This window comes from Pelophylax lessonae (genome assembly GCF_965119305.1).
Source record: "Pelophylax lessonae genome assembly, chromosome: 1".
In the NCBI taxonomy this organism is placed as follows: domain Eukaryota; kingdom Metazoa; phylum Chordata; class Amphibia; order Anura; family Ranidae; genus Pelophylax; species Pelophylax lessonae.
This window is the reverse complement of record NC_138768.1, coordinates 865,827,587-865,845,003: the sequence shown is the minus strand read 5'-3', so window position 1 is coordinate 865,845,003 and position 17,417 is coordinate 865,827,587. Positions and strand designations below refer to the sequence as shown.

The following is a 17,417-nucleotide window of genomic DNA, read 5'->3' as shown; positions in this document are numbered from 1 at the left end:
TGTTTCCACTTTTATACTGTCCCGGCGTGGCATTCGGTTGGCTTTGGCATTTAAAACAGCACTCATGGGCCCCAATCACTGCATCAAGCGCAGTGACACACAGACGTTTCCAAGTGTCATGTGAGGAGCCGGGGGTCACCGCGCCAGATCTGTAACGCGATCATCCCGCTGGCTGAAGCGGGACGCCAACAACGCGATGACTTCACATGAGTAGGCCAACATCTGCTGAGATGATCTTTGATACATTGTAATTACTTGGGAATAATAATTCACTCCAGCGGGGGGCGCCATGTGGAGCAGATATGAGTTCCAGGATTTCTCTGGATTTGGAGAGTTGGGATAATGGAATAATAAGTGTTTATGTGAGAAGGATCAGATACTCATTGAAGGTTCCTGGAGGCTTCCATACAATTAAAGGGGAACTGGGAGGGAGGGGGGGTCTGGTCTGGTATCTTCCTCTGTTGTTGGCTCCTTTTAGCCAAACCCAACCACCAGGAGTGATCTCCGGTGAACCTGAAACACTGAGCCTTGTACACAAAAGTCCCATACCTGCAAAGAGGACCTGTCACCACTTTTCCTCACCAGATAGCATGAGTCTTCTGAATGATTTGCAGGCGTGCTGTGAAGTGTTCCTGAAGAGTAGGAGAGGACATGGAGGTTCCCCAGTTGTGGGACTTTATAGACACTTCAAACACATAGCAGATAAAAACAGATATTTATTATGAATCATCAGTAAAAGATAGGAAACATGAAATATACACGATATGGACAACTGAAAATACACCAACTGAAACGATGATGATACAATCAGGTATTCTCCAACTGACGCGTTTCAGATGCTATATGTCTCCTTCTTCAGTGGTATAAGAGGTAACCTTGTACTAGATCAGGGGTGTCAAACTTAATTTAATCAAGGGTTGCACCAGCAATATGATTGCCCTCAAAAGGGCCGGTTGTATCTGTAAGACTAGATGTCCAGAGCATCCCCTACCCTTACATAAGATGTCAGGAGCCTCCCCACCATCAGAAGTTGAGTCCCCCACCCTCTCTTACATTTCAGTGCACCACCCTTACCTTGTGCTGCTGCTGAGAAGAAGCTAGAGGCAGTGCTGGAAAGCATAGAGCACAGGGTCTGGAGGAGGGCTGAAGCTCTCCTGCAGCTGCAGGAGAGGTGCGAAGGCCACATGAAATGGGCTGGAGGGCCCGAAACAGCCAAACTTGGCGTTTTGAATACTTTTCGGTACCGAGGAGGGGTTTCTACCTTGGGTTTGGGGTCTTTTAGACCTCCAGATCCCTCCACCTCCACCCCACTGCAAGCCCAACCCTTGAAAAACAACCCCACACTATAATCCCCCCACCAAATTATTTGGACCAGTGCACAAAGCAAGGTCCATGAAGACATGGATGAGCGAGTTTGGGGTGGAGGAACTTGACTGGCCTGCACAGAGTCCTGACCTCAACCTGATAGAACACCTTTGGGATGAATTAGAGCAGAGACTGCAAGCCAGGCCTTCTCGTCCAACATCAGTGCCTGACCTCACAAATGCGCTTCTGGAAGAATGGTCAAACATTCCCATAGACACACTGCTAAACCTTGTGGACAGCCTTCCCAGAAGAGTTGAAGCTGTTATAGCTGCAAAGGGTGGGCCAACTCAATATTGAACCCTACGGACTAAGACTGGGATGCCATTGAAGTTCATGTGTGTGTAAAGGCAGGTGTCCCAATATTTTTGACAATAAAGTGTATATAAAAGTGCGGAAAAGTTTTGAAGACCCCTCATATAAACATATAAACCCTGGCAAAGCACTATGCCCCTTATGTTGTTGAGGACAAGGGCCTCTTCCCTACAACCCTGGATGGTAGTTGTGGGGGTCTTGGGGCTAGGGGGACTTTGTGTGTACCTAATACCTTTGTATACCCAGATATTACCTTGTAAATGTAGCAGTGACATCATTACTGTGCCGTACAGAACCCACGTAGAAAGCAGAGCTGTGGGAGGGACCAGCAGGATCTACTTCAGGAGGTGGATGGAGACAAAATCTGTCACCCTGCACAAGAAGAGAGACTTTCCCCTTACAATGCACCTTGATAAGGACAAGGTTCTCTTCCCTACAACCCTGGACCAGTGAATGTGGAGGTTTGCAGAGGAGGGGCTTATTAGACACACTTTGTGTCTACTAATGGCCTTGTAAGTGCAGATATCACGTTGTAAAAGTAGCGCTGAAATCATCACTGTGCCGTACGAAACCTGTGCAGAGAGCAGAGCTGTGGGAGGGGCCAGCAGGATCCATCCACAACAGGAGGAGTCGGAGACAAGACAAGTCGCCCTGCACAAGGAAAGAGGCTTTACCTTGGCAAAGCATCTCAATGAAGACAAGGGCCTCTTTCCTACAACCCTGGATGGTGGCTGTGGGGGTCTGGGGACACTTTGTGTGCACCTGATGGCTTTGTAAGCCCAGATATCACCTTGTAAAGGTAGGGGTGACCTCATCACTGTGCCATACGAAACCTGTGCAGAGAGCAGAGCTGTGGGAGGAGCACAGCAGGATCCACCCACTACAGAAGTGGGCGGGGCAAGACAAGTCACCCTGCACAAGGAAAGAGGCTTTACCTTGGCAAAGCATCTCAATGAAGACAAGGGCCTCTTTAATACAACCCTGGGTGGTGGTTGTGGGGGTCTGGGGACACTTTGTGTGCACCTGATGGCTTTGTAAGCCCAGATATCACCTTGTAAAGGTAGCAGTGACCTCATCACCGTGCCGTACAAAACCTGTGCAGAGAGCAGAGCTGTGGGAGGAGCCCAGCAGGATCCACCCACTACAGAAGGGGGCGGGGGCAAGACAAGTCACCCTGCACAAGGCAAGAGGCTTTACCTTGACAAAGCATCTCAATGAAGACAAGGGCCTCTTTAATACAACCCTGGATGGTGGTTGTGGGGGTCTGGGGACACTTTGTGTGCACCTGATGGCTTTGTAAGCCCAGATATCACCTTGTAAAGGTAGCAGTGACCTCATCACCGTGCCGTACAAAACCTGTGCAGAGAGCAGAGCTGTGGGAGGAGCCCAGCAGGATCCACCCACTACAGAAGGGGGCGGGGGCAAGACAAGTCACCCTGCACAAGGCAAGAGGCTTTACCTTGACAAAGCATCTCAATGAAGACAAGGGCCTCTTTAATACAACCCTGGATGGTGGTTGTGGGGGTCTGGGGACACTTTGTGTGCACCTGATGGCTTTGTAAGCCCAGATATCACCTTGTAAAGGTAGGGGTGACCTCATCACTGTGCCATACGAAACCTGTGCAGAGAGCAGAGCTGTGGGAGGAGCCCAGCAGGATCCACCCACTACAGAAGGGGGCGGAGGGAAGACCAAGTCTCCTTGCAAAAGTAGAGAGACTTCTGTTGCCGCCCATGTTGATGAGGACAAGGGCCCCTTCCCCACAACCCTGGCAGATAATTCTGGGGGTGCTTACTGGGGATACATATTACCCCTGCTTAGTCACTAAAAAATTAATCTAGAAATAAAGACTTCCAAATGTTTATTATAAAAAAAATTAAAAACTTAAAACGGTCCCTCCTTGTAGATCCATCATCAATCATGTTGTCCATCACCCATCGGAAAGTAAAAAAAAATGCCGACCCGGAATGCACGACCGATCTCGACAGTACCACTAGTCACATGACCGCTCCCTGAGCTGTTGTCAGCTATGTAAGGATAGGGGATAGTGATGATGACATTGCCTAAAGAATATAAACCCCCAGACCCCCACATCTATCTGCCAGGGTTGCAGGGAAGGTCCTCATCAACATGAGGTGCAAGGGAGAAGTCTCTCTCTTTGTGCAGGATGACCCCCTCCCCCCCGCCTCCTATAGTGGGTGTATCCTGCTGGGCTCCTCTGTCGAGAGTATATTAAGACTGCAAGTGATGGCGCATGCTGTGCTCCGGTCCCAGCTGAAGCCTGATAAGGAGAAACGCGTCGGGAGGAGTAGCCACGCCGTCACGCCACACCACGTGTTCCGCACGGCAGGCGGTCACATTCGGTACACTTCGAAACATTGTTTATGCCCAGTTCCTTCCATTTGCCATGTAAGTGTGTTTCTTTTTTAATAAAGTTTTTTAAAAGGATAATGCACTATTGGCACTTTATATCTTTTGTTATAGGGGAGCCACAATATATATATATTTTCACGATTGTTTTAAATTATATGTTTTTGCATAAAGAATTTTCACATATGGTTTTTCACACTGTATGAAGATCACCATAATATTTGGGTCATCTCAGATGTCATATGTTTAATATTTATGATTGTGTTGAGCGCACAATAGTATATCATTATTATTGGTTTTTCCATTCTCTGTGTATTTTTGGGGTGCAGTAGTGTTTTTTTTTTTTTTTTGGGGGGGGATTTTTAGGATGAAAAAGTGTTTATTTTTTATTTTATTATTTTTTTTGTGGATTTTAAGGGTGTAATAGTGTTTATTTTTTATTTTATTTACTATTTTTTTTTGTGGATTTTAAGGGTGCAATAGTATTTCTTTTTTTTTTTTTTATTCATTTTTTTTTTTCTATCTTAAGGGTGCAATAGTGTTTCTTTTTTTTTTTTTATTCATTTTTTTTTTTATCTTAAGGGTGCAATAGTGTTTCTTTTTTTTTTTTATTCATTTTTTTTTTTTTTTTTTTTTTATCTTAAGGGTGCAATAGTGTTTCGTTTTCAATTCTTTTGTGGATTTTGAGGAGACAATAGTATATCATTATTATTATTAGTTTTTTCATTCTCTGTGGATTTTAGGGGTGCAGTAGTGGGGATTTTTTGTGGATTTTAAGGATGGAATAGTGTTAATTTTATTTATTTATTTTTTTGTGGACTTTAAGAGTGCAATCATGTTTCTTTTTTAATTTTAATTTTTTTTTGCGGATTTTAAGAGTGAAATTAAAGGTTTACTTTTTTTTTTCTTTGCACAGAAATAAAAATAAAAAGTGTAAAAAAAAATTACAATAAAAACATTTAAAGTAACAGTATACAAAAATTATTTCAGAACTCTCACTAGATACCTATTTTATTTTTTTCCATCTTTTTTCTAGATGTAAAAAAAGTTAAATTAAAAAAAACAAAACAAAACAAAAACAAAAGGGGGGGGGGGGGGAATATACAAACAAAAAAAAAAAAATAGCACGGGACAACCTTTGCTGCAATATGCTCTGGTGGATGCTGGTGGGTTGGTGTATTTTATAGAGACTGTTTGGTGTGTGATTGAGTGGGGGGTGGGGGGGGGGGGGAGGGGAAGGCTTAAAAAGTAAAAAGAAAAAAATATAATGTGAGTACACAAATAATATTTGTCAACTTCTGCCTTCATTTTTGTGGGGGGCTTTTTGTTGGCAATATTTAATTCTGTAAATAAAAATATATTTTTTTTATTAGATTTATTTTCATAGAAAGAACAATTAGATTAAAAAAAAATAAAGTATTATTTCAGTACTGTTACTGTATATTTTTGCCATATTCTTTTTTTCCGTGACGTAAAAATAAAAAAAAAATAAAAATGTAAAAAAGGGGGAAATTATAGGCTGATTTTTTTTTTTTTTTTATTATTAAATTTTGCATAACACATAATCGGCAATTTTTTTGGGCAAAATGTATTCCTCCCTTCCTTGCGTTGGTCCCCGGTTTTGATTTTTCTTTTTAATTTTTATGTCATAGATAAAAAAAAAAAAATAACAAGCAACACTTTGTAAAGCAATATTGGAAGTTTTTTTTTTTTTTTTAATAAAAAATAAAAATATGGTGAAATTACAGCCTGGTTTTGTTTTTTTTTAATTAAATTTTGTTTAATAAATAAATGGTAATTTTTTTGGGTAAAGTGTATTCCTCCCAAAATGCTTGCATTGGTCCCCGGTTTTGATTTTTCATTGAAGCTGTGTGTGTATAGCAGAGCGTAGTATGTGTGCTGCATAGCAGAGCTCTGTGTGTGAGTGTTGGAGGAGGGGGGGGGTGGAGTGTGGCTGGAGTTGGCAGCACAGAAGGTCCTACTCGATTCCCCCCCCCCCCCCTTTGCACCTCCACTCGGCTCTGGCTCTTGGCTGGGGCCCAGAAGTCCGGATTCAGGTTTCAGTCTTTGCAGGGAGGGAGGGGGGGGGGGGGTTTGCCTGGCAGGATTCTTCATTCTCTCATATTTCTATTTTTCTTCTCATTTCGCTCGCTGAGTTTTTCGAGTTTTTTCCAAAGCATAGAACTCCTGAGCGTCCGCGGAGCCCGGATCCGCTACCATGCGCTGCTCTTCGGGGAGGTGAAGGTAAGAGGACCTGTCAGCCGAAAGATGAGGGGGGGGGGGGGTTACATTGCTGGTGACACAAGTCACAGGGGGGGTTGTTTAAATGTCAGGAGCGATCGGAGAGGATTCAGCGGCTGCATCCCGCTACGCAGGCTTCAACAATTCTAAAAAGTGTTTCCATAGAACTTTCCAGGCTTGTTCCAGTCCTGATTTTCTGACCGATATTCCTAAAACTCTACCAGGGAGATCTACGGTATCATGGAAAAAATCCTTGATCTGCCTACGGCTAGCAAATCCTGGATCTGCCTAGGGCTACCAAATCCTGGATCTGCCTACGGCTACCAAATCCTGGATCTGCCTACGGCCACCAAATTCTGGATCTGCCTACGGCCACCAAATCCTGGATCTGCCTACGGCCACCAAATTCTGGATCTGCCTACGGCTACCAAATCCTGGATCTGCCTACGGCTACCAAATCCTGGATCTGCCTATGGCTACCAAATCCTGGATCTGCCTATGGCTACCAAATCCTGGATCTGCCTACGGCTACCAAATCCTGGATCTGCCTACGGCTACCAAATCCTGGATCTGCCTATGGCTACCAAATCCTGGATCTGCCTATGGCTACCAAATCCTGGATCTGCCTACGGCTACCAAATCCTGGATCTGCCTACGGCTAGCAAATCCTGGATCTGCCTACGGCTACCAAATCCTGGATCTGCCTACGGCCACCAAATCCTGGATCTGCCTACGGCTACCAAATCCTGGATCTGCCTATGGCCACCAAATCCTGGATCTGCCTACGGCTACTAAATCATGGATCTGCCTACGGCTACCAAATCCTGGATCTGCCTATGGCTACCAAATCCTGAATCTGCCTACGGCTACCAAATCCTGGATCTGGTTATGGCTACCAAATCCTGGATCTGCCTAGGGCCACCAAATCCTGGATCTGCCTATGGCTACCACCTGGATCTGCCTACGGCTAGCAAATCCTGGATCTGCCTGGGGCTACCAAATCCTGGATCTGCCTACGGCTACCAAATCCTGGATCTGCCTACGGCTACCAAATCCTGGATCTGCCTACGGCTACCAAATCCTGGATCTGCTTACGGCTCCGGATGCTGCAATTTTTCTTCCCCCCCCCAACCCAAATCATGCCTTGCTGGGCAACTCAGAATTCCAACATTCTGATTTATTTTTTGTTGCATGTGATTGCTGTTTTTTTTTTTTTTTTTTTTTTGACGTATATAAAAATTATGGGGTGCATTTATAAAAAAAAAAAAAAAATCCCTATAGCTGTTACAATTGCTTGTAAAATTAGTTCTGTGCAAATGGGGACAAATCGAATGCTCTCCAAGCTATAGTCTGTGCAGATCGAATGTGAACGAGGGGGGATTACCACATTATGGCCACTAGATGGTGCTGACTATCATATGAAACACATCTGCATCTGAGGCTCCATCTAGTGGCCATAAGGGGGATATTTTCCTCATTCACACGTTCGCATCTAGCCTGAGAACATTTGATTTTGCCCCATTCGCACAGAACGATTGTACACGCAGTTTCGGCGGATGAACAGCTATGCAGACTTTTTTAAATAAATATAAATAAATATACCCCTTTGTGTAAGCGGCTGCGTTTTGGTTCAGATTTTGAGCCCTTTAATGCTTCCTTTTTTTATTTTTTTTTAAATAAAAGCAACAGGATGTATGTCTCTTGTAATGTGTCCATATGAAGAGGACCTTCCCTTTGTTACTTCAAAAATACAACATGATGGGGGTTGTGGTAGTGAAAGTTTCAATTCATTCACACTAAAGCCAAAGGGTTTCCATTTTCATTCCATTTTTCTATTCATTTTCGAGCAGTTGTGAGTCTTTTCTAAGCAGTTTTTGGTCCATATTTAGGCACTTTTCAGGTTGTTCTAAGCTGTTTTTTTTTTATTCTTTTTGTTAAGCAGTTTTCAATCCTTTTTTAGGTAGTTTTTAGTCAGGTACTAAGCAGTTTTTGGTACTTTTAAAAAGTAGTTTTGGTCCCTCTTATTAGGCATTTTTCAGTCAGTTCTAAGCAGTTTTTGTTTCTTTTTGTTAAGCAGTTTCCAGTCTTTTTTTTCATCCATTTTTATTCCTTTTTTAAGTCGTTTTTTTTTTTTTTTAGGCAGTTTTAATCAATACAAAGAATTTTTGGTCCTTTTTTAGTCAATTTCCAGTCTGTTCTAAGCAGTTTTTGATTCTTTTTGTTAAGCAATTTTCAGTCCTTTTTTAAGCAGTTTTCGATCCCTTTTTAGGCCGTTTTTAATCAGTACTAAGCAATTTTTGGTCCTTTCAAAAAGCAGTTTTTGGTCCTTTTTTAGTCGGTTTTCAGTCTAAGCAGTTTTTTTGATTATTTTTTAAGCAGTTTTAGATCCCTTTTTAGTCAGTTCTTAGTTGGTACTAAGCAGTTTTTGGTCCTTTTTTTAGTCAATTTTCAGTCTGTTTAAGCAGTTTTTGATTCTTTTTGTTAAGCAATTTTCGGGCATTTTTTAAGCAGTTTTCTATCCCTTTTTTATGCAGTTTTTAGTTGGTACTAATCAGTTTTTGGTCCTTTTTAAAGCAGTTTTGGTCCCTCTTATTAGGAAGTTTTTAGTCAGTTCTAAGCAGTTTTTGGTTCTTTTTCTTAAGCAGTTTCCACTCATTTTTTCATCAATTTTCATTCCTTTCTTAAGCAGTTTTAAATCCCTTTTTAGGCAGTTTTTAGTTGGTACTAAGCAGTTTTTGGTCCTTTTAAGAGCAGTTTTTAGTCAGTTTTCAGTCAGTTTAAAGCAGTTTTTAATTCTTTTTTAAACAGTTTTAGTGCCAGTGCACACTTCTGCGATGCGGGAACACTGCGAATATATCTTGTGCGAGTTCAGTACGATTGCGGTGCGAATCGGCACAGACATCCCATGTGATTTTAGGAGCAGTGCGCTCCGAATCATATGCAATGTCTGTGATCGCAGAAGTGTGAACCGGCACTCAGATCCCTTTTTTTAAGGCTGTTTTTAGTCAGTACTAGGCAGTTTTTACTCCTTTTGAAGCAGTTTTGGTCCCCTTTTATTGGGCAGTTTTTAGTCAGTTCTAAGCAGTTTTTGGTTCTTTTTTAAGCAGTTTTAGATCCCTTTTTTAGGCAGTTTTTAATCCTTTTAAAGCAGTTTTGGTCCCTGTTTGGCCATGGAATGGATTTTAATATTAAATTTGGCTTACATACAACAGTAGCACCCCAATCTGATTTTTTTCAGGTAGTTTTAGCAGTGAGTATCAAACACACCAGTTCTAAAAAAAAAAAAAAAAAAAAAAGTCAACAGCTAAAGCAGGTATAGCTGGGTAAAACTGGCCAGTTTGATGGCATAGTCAGGGGGATCTGCAGTTTTTGGTCCTTTTTTGTCTGTTCTAAGCAGTTTTTAATTATTTTTTAGGCAGTTTTATATCCCCTTTTTAGGCAGTTTTTAGTCCCTTTAAAGCAGTTTTGGTCCCTTTTTATTAGGCAGTTTTTAGTCAGTTCTAAGCAGTTTTTAATTATTTTTTTGTTAAACAGTTTTCAGTCCTTTTTTGTCAAATTTTTTTCCTTTTTAAACAGTTTTCCATTCCTTTTTAGGCAGTTTTCAATCCAGTTCGAATCATTTTTTGGCACTTTTTTAAACAGCTTTCTGTATGTTCAAATCAGAAGAATGGGGGCCACCATGGGGGTATGGACCAAGGCCAAAGAGGGCCTCTCCTCCATTGTACAGTAATTTTGGCATTGGTCCATGCCCCCATGGCAGTACCCAGCATCTTTTTTTTTTAACTTTTATGTGGCTTTAAGGGCGACACGGAAAATACACAAATCCTTGAAATTATAGGTTTAAGGCATGCCTTTAAACTGTACTTGGTGTTACGTAGCAGTATGGTTTTCATGGACAGCATACACTGGCAGCACATGTTTGGCCCTGGAATGGATTTTCCTTTTCATAATAAAGTTGGCTTACATACAGCAGCAGCACCCCAATCTGGTTTTTTTTTTTTTTTTTTTCAGGTAGTTTCAGGCAGTGAGTATCAAACACACGAGTTCTGAAAAAAAAAAAAGGTTTACAGCTAAAGCAGGTATAGCTAGGAAAAAACTGGCCAGTTCGATGGCATAGTCAGGGAGCTCTTTTTTATTGCAGCACCACACTGCATCCTCTCTTGAAGGTCAAACAGCAAATAGGAGTGCGATTCTAAAAAAAAACAAAACCTCAGAGCTATTCATCCCGTGAAACTGCATATACTTTAATTTTGTGCAAGTAGGGGCAAAAACAAATGTTATAAGGCTATTTTCTCTCCAGATCGAATGTTCTCTATAGAGCGCATTAGGAAAATACCACATTATGGGCACTAGATGTAGGTCATGCTGAAAGAAAAACCTATTTACTGTGATCGCCAGCTCCACCTAGTGGCTGTAATACAGTATTTTCTTGATTCACGCTATTTTGTATGAAAGATAGCATTCGACCTGGAGAGAAAATCGTTCTGTGGATTTTTTTTAAGTAAAAGTTTCTCATTCATTTTTAGACCTATTCTTCATTGGTTTCATTTGAGGTTAATGAAATGCCTAGCTTTTACTAAAACTTTGACAGGGGGGGTGAAGGTTAATGCAAAGCAATGTGGCGGTGTGCTGCCTATGGAGTGTGGCTCCGATGACGGTGAAGAACTATGTGTGTGTTTTACTCCTCTCCAATTAAAAGAAGGATATTGGCATAGAGGGGTTCTTGGAAGGAAGTCGTGCCAATTATATCCTATATGATGACACACTTCTAGGTATATACAGTATAGAGCTCTTTTGTTTGTGAGGCCCAATTATCCAGTGAGTCACCAGTATATAGATTTAACTGGATTTAACCCCAGCAGAAAATAAATACAGTAAATGAAAAAAAATGGAGGGGAAGAGCAGCAGGCAGGCGAGTGTTTTTTGCTGATACAGAAACAAAGTTGTACTGCTGGGTCTATAGAACTGTGAACATGGGAGGTGCCCCCCATAGCCCACCCCTATATGGCACAGTAAAGTACAGTAAAGCAAAAGATCATACAGTATAGCACACTATATGAACTGTTTCGTCTAGTATAGTATAGTCAAATATAGTCCAGTATTGAACAGTATAGTAAAGTACAATGTAGTAAAGTATAGAACAGTATAGCATAATATAGTCCAATATAGTATAGCCCAGTATAGAACAGTATAGTATCATATAGTATAGTATAGTATAGTCCAATATAGTCCAGTATAGTATAGTACAATGTAGTAAAGTATAGAACAGTATAGCTTAGTATAGTTCAATATAGTATAGTATAGTCCAGTATAGAACAGTATAGTATAGTCCAATATAGAACAGTATAGCATAGTATAGCCCAATATAGTATAGTCCAGTATAGAACAGTATAGTATAGTCCATTATAGAACATTATAGCATAGTATAGTCCTATATAGTATAGTATAGTCCAATATAGAACAGTATATCATAGCACAGTCCAATATAGAACAGTATAGCATAGTATAGTCCAACATAGAACAGTATAGCATAGTACAGTCCAATATAGAACAGTATAGCACAGTATAGTCCAATATAGTATAGTTCAGTATAGAACAGTATAGTATAGTCCAGTATAGCATAGTATAGTCCAATATAGTATAGCCCAGTATAGAACAGTATAGCATAGTATAGTCCAATATAGTATAGTATAGTCCAATATAGAACAGTATAGCATAGTAAAGTCCAGTATAGAACAGTATAGCATAGTATAGCATATTATAGTCCAATATGAACAGTATAGAACAGTATAGCATAGTATAGTCCAGTATAGAACAGTATAGCATAGTATAGTTCAATATAGTATAGTCCAGTATAGAACAGTATAGTATAGTCCAATATAGAACAGTATAGCATAGTACAGTCCGGTATAGAACAGTATAGCATAGTATAGTCCAATATAGTATAGTCCAATATAGAACAGTATAGCATAGTATAGTCCAGTATAGAACAGTATAGCATAGTACAGTCCAGTATAGAACAGTATAGCATAGTATAGAACAGTATAGTATAGTCCAATATAGAACAGTATAGCATAGTATAGTCCAGTATAGAACAGTACAGCACACTATAGCCCAGTATAGCCCACTATAGCACAGTAAAGCCTAGTATAGTACAATATAGTATAGTATAGCCCAGTATAGTACAATACAGCACAGTACAGTACAGCATAGCCCACTATAGTACAGAATAGAGTATAGCTTTATCTAGTACAGTATAGCCTGGTATAGTATGATACTGTATAGTACAGTAGAACCCAGTATAGAACAATGAAGGCTAGTATAGTACAATATAGTATAGTATAGCCCACAGTTGCAAATTATGGGCATGTTTAGTGCAGTATAGCACAGTATAGTAATGTATAGCCCACTATAGCACAACATTGTCTGGTATAATACAATATAGTGTAATATATTCCACTATAGCATAGAATAGCCCAGCATAATACCATATAATACATTATAGCACTATATAGCCCACGATGGCACAATATAACACAGTATAGTACAGCACAGCCCACTACAGAACACCATAGTACAGAATAGTACAGTATAGCACATTAATGTAAATTATAGCACTGTATAGCTTGTATAGCAATGTACAACAGTTTACTACAGAATAGTAGAGTATAGACTGATATAGTACAGTATAGCACTGTGTAGCCTGGTATAGTATAGAACAGTAGAGCACTGTATAAACCAGTATAGTGCAGTATACCACTAGTACAGTATAAGCCACTATAGCACAGTAAACCTAGTATAGCACAATAAAGTCTTATATAGTACAAAATAGTATAGCCCACTACAGCACAATAAAGCCCAGTATAGTGTAGTATAGCCCACTATAGGACATAATAGTACAGTATAGCCCACTTTAGTATATTATAGCACAGTATAGCCCAGTATAGTATAGTACGGCACTGTATAGTACAGCATAGCCCACTATAGTACTGAATAGTAGAGTATAGCCCGGAATAGTACTGAATAGTGCAAAAAATAGCCAAGTATAGTATAGTACAATATAGCACTGTAAAGCCCATATAGTACAGTATAGCCATCTATAGCACAGTATACAGTAGCTCATTATAGCACAGTAACGTCTAGTATAGTACAGTATAATATAACCCTCTATTGCACAGTATAGTAGAATATAGTACAGTATAGTAGAATATAGTACAGTATAGTAAAGTATGGTACAGTATAGTAGAATATAGTACAGCATAGTACAGTATGGTACAGTATAGTAGAATATAGTACAGCATAGTACAGTATAGTACAGCATGGTACAGTATAGTACAGTATAGTAGAATATAGTAGAGCATGGTACAGTATAGTACAGTATAGTACAGTAGAGTACAGTATAGTACAGTAGAGTACAGTATAGTACAACATAGTACAGTATAGTACAGTATGGTACAGTATAGTACCATATAGTACAATATAGTACAGTAGAGTACAGTATAGCACAGTAGAGTACAGCATAGTACAGCATGGTACAGTATAGTAGAATATAGTACAGTATAGTACAGTATGGTACAGTATAGTAGAATATAGTACAGCACAGTACAGTATAGTACAGTATGGTACAGTATAGTACAATATAGTACAATATAGTACAGCATAGTACAGTATAGCACAGTAGAGTACAGCATAGTACAGCATGGTACAGTATAGTAGAATATAGTACAGTATAGTACAGTATGGTACAGTATAGTAGAATATAGTACAGCATAGTACAGTATAGTACAGTATGGTACAGTATAGTATAGTATAGTATAGTAGAATATAGTACAGCATAGTACAGTACAGTATGGTACAGTATAGTACAGTATGGTACAGTATAGTATAGTAGAATATAGTACAGCATAGTACAGTATAGTACAGTAGAGTACAGCATAGTACAGCATGGTACAGTATAGTAGAATATAGTACAGCATAGTACAGTATAGTACAGTATGGTCAGTGGCGGCTGGTGCTCAAAACAGAAAAAATCGAATAGGCATTGCTTTGCGGCAAAAAACGCGGCAAAAAATTGCTTGACTTTGAGGTCACAAAAGTGTGAAAGGGGCCTTCAGTAATCAAAGTATAGTGTTACTTCAGTGTGCCCCCATTCAATGCAGAGTTACTACAGCGTGCCCCCATTCAATGCAGAGTTACCACAGCATGCCCCCATTCAATGCAGTGACCAGCATGCACCCCATCAATGCAGTGACCAGCGTGCCGTGCCCCCATCAATGCAGTGACCAGCATGCCATGCCCCCATCAATGCAGTGACCAGCATGCCGTGCCCCCATCAATGTAGTGACCAGCTTGCCGTGCCCACTTCAATGCAGTAACCAGCTTGCCGTGCCCCCTTCAATGCAGTGACCAGCTTGCCGTGCCCCCATCAATGCAGTGACCAGCTTGCCGTGCCCCTTTCAATGCAGTGACCAGCTTGCCGTGCCCCCATCAATGCAGTGACCAGCTTGCCATGCCCCCTTCAATGCAGTGACCAGCTTGCCATGCCCCCTTCAATGCAGTGACCAGCTTGCCATGCCCCCTTCAATGCAGTGACCAGCTTGCCATGCCCCCATCAATGCAATGACCAGCATGCCGAGCCCCCATCAATGCAGAGACCAGCATGCGTGCGTGCCCCCTTCAATGCAGTGTGGGCTCCCCCCTGAGACCAGTGCACTTACCTGGAGCGGCGGCGGCTTCTCTTCAGTCCCAGCGGCAGCTTCTCTTCAGTCCCGGTGGCTTCTCCTCACTGTGTCCCCCGGCGGCGCGTCTCCTCCAGTCCTCCCGCTCCCGCCTCCTCCTCGGCCAATGGCATGGGGTTTGCCTTGCGGCCAATCAGGAAGCGCGTATGGGACGTGCTTCCTGATTGGCCAGGAGGAGGATCGGTGTGACAATAGCGAATTTTCATTCGCTATTTTCACACAATGGGTGGGCTCGGGGCGCACTGCTCTGCCCCCCCGGCTCCACCCTTTGCATCACCCTATTAGAGCCTCTGGCTCTAATCAGGTGATTAAAAAAAAAACATTAAGCTCCATGTGTCCGGTGCCCTGCATGCAGATTGGGGGGCCGGACGCATGGATGGGGGGCGGCGCCCCTGCGCCCTCAATACACCGGCCGCCACTGAGTATGGTACAGTATAGTACAGTATAGTAGAATATAATACAGCATTGTACAGTATAGTAGAATATAGTACAGTATAGCACACTATAGCATAATATAGCCCTGTATAGAACTGTACAACATCGTCCCTTCCATGCATCCCACTGGGGAAGACGATCCGTGGCAATCAAACAAGAAATCATGAAGCAGCCATGGTGGCGTCGGCCAACCACTTAGACCAAACTTTATCATGTATAATAAAAGTGCAGTGCTAAAATGATTTATACACTAGGGATCGACCAATTATCGGCAAAGCCGATATATCGAGGGCCGATCTGCACTTTTCCCAATATATCGGAATCGGCCACCAAGGTGACCGATATTGCCAATATTTCAGGAAAGTGCTTGTACCGGAGTGATGCCTGCAGCTAGAGGCATCACCCCGGTACCGGCGTCCATAGCCAATAGTCGGCTGTCTTGTAATGACAACCAATGAGGCTGAGAAGCCGCTTGGCTGTCATTACAAGGATCGGGAGGAGACGTCCCCTCCCCCCTCCTGCTGCCTTTTGTGGCTTGCCCAGGTCTTCCGTCCCACCAGGAGACCTGGGGCAACCAGCCTGCATGCCCGCCGAAGACCTGAACAAAGCCGCATTCGGCTCTGATTGGGTCTCCATGCAAAAACCCGGAAGTGATGGCATCACTTCCAGGTACTCGGCGCCAGATCAAAGAAATTACCGCATTCAAAGCAGCCAAACTTGGCTTTTTGAATGCTTTTAAGAGGAGAGGAGGGGTTTGGGGTCTTTTAGACCCCCAGATCCCTCCACAAGTGTACCTGTCAAAGAAAAAAAATGTAAAACATTTTTTTTTTTTTAAATGTACGAAAATATTGGCCCATATCGGCCGATACCGATATGCATTGACCAAAATATCGGTATTGGTATCGGCAACAAAAAAACGATATCGGTCGATCACTAATGTACACCCAATGAAGTGTACATGTAGAGGTTATAAATGTCTTAAATATAACTGACAAAAGTGTATGGAAAAATCAATAAAAGAGACCATAATTCCCCAAAATAAGTGGAGAAGACTGGAAACCAGGTATGAAGCCAAAGGGCTCTGATTCCAATAATCATCAGTGAGACAGAACCCAACACCAATAACAGGGGGTACATGCGCTCACCAGAAAACGTGGACCCAGGTACCATATAGTAAATGGGTCAAACAGGCCAGAAGATCCTCATAGGTGCATAGTTGCCAACGTTTGAAAAAAATTTCTAGGAACACTTTGCAGCACAGTGATCAATTACTTACCACACCCACTTTCCTGAAGCTCCGCCCACTCCACATAATTAATTATAACAGATTATAGGGTCTACTCAATAAAGAAAGAATTACAGGAAATTGAAAAGGGAATTTTAAACTTGAGGCCAAAGTAGCAGAGTTGGAATAATTCTCCCATTCAGCTGCACTACTTCTGCCTAAAGTTTAAAATTCTCATCACAATTCCCTGCAATTCTAAAGTGTGAAATGTGCTCAGGTGTGACCGTACAAAAAATGTAATATGTAAATATAAATAAAGTGCAAAGTGTAAATAAGTACATTGCCTGGACAATGTAAATTACCCGGGACAGGCTCCTATTTACCGGGACTGTCCCGGCAAAAACGGGACAGTTGGCAAGTATGTAGGTGTAAGAATTCCAATGTAAGGGAATCTTCCATCAGGCTGTGTCAGCACACATCTGGATATAATTTCTATATCTCCAAGCATTAGATTGATATGAAAAACAAGCCGAGATATACGCACATAGTATAAAACTGCTTCAATGCGTTTATTAACCAATTGCCGACCGCCCGCCTACCACAGATTTACTGTGGCAGACTGGCTCGACTGTGCAAAACGATGTAGGTCCCGTGAGTGGTGCTAGGGGGCGAGCACGCGCTCCCGCCCCCACTAGGCAGCGGGGACGCCGATTCACAGGAATGCCGATTGCCA

At 41.6% G+C, this 17,417-nt stretch overlaps 2 protein-coding genes across 4 annotated transcripts in view; both read left to right on the top strand.

Moving 5' to 3' along the window:
- The window catches only part of LOC309550265 (eotaxin-like), a gene marked incomplete at its 3' end in the record, with an annotated part of 902,909 nt that overhangs the window by 345,871 nt on the left and 539,621 nt on the right, over window positions 1-17,417 (top strand). The window lies entirely within an intron of this gene.
- IL11RA (interleukin 11 receptor subunit alpha) overlaps window positions 1-17,417 on the top strand; it is a 218,711-nt gene that overhangs the window by 100,190 nt on the left and 101,104 nt on the right. Inside the window, exon 1 of one of the 3 annotated variants that reach the window (XM_082243025.1) lies at window positions 6,161-6,289. The exons of the other annotated variants lie outside the window; for them this stretch is intronic. The gene's annotated coding sequence lies outside the window, so the exon portion shown is untranslated. Of the gene's footprint in view, window positions 1-6,160; window positions 6,290-17,417 lie in introns of those variants that run through there. 3 annotated transcript variants of the gene reach the window in all.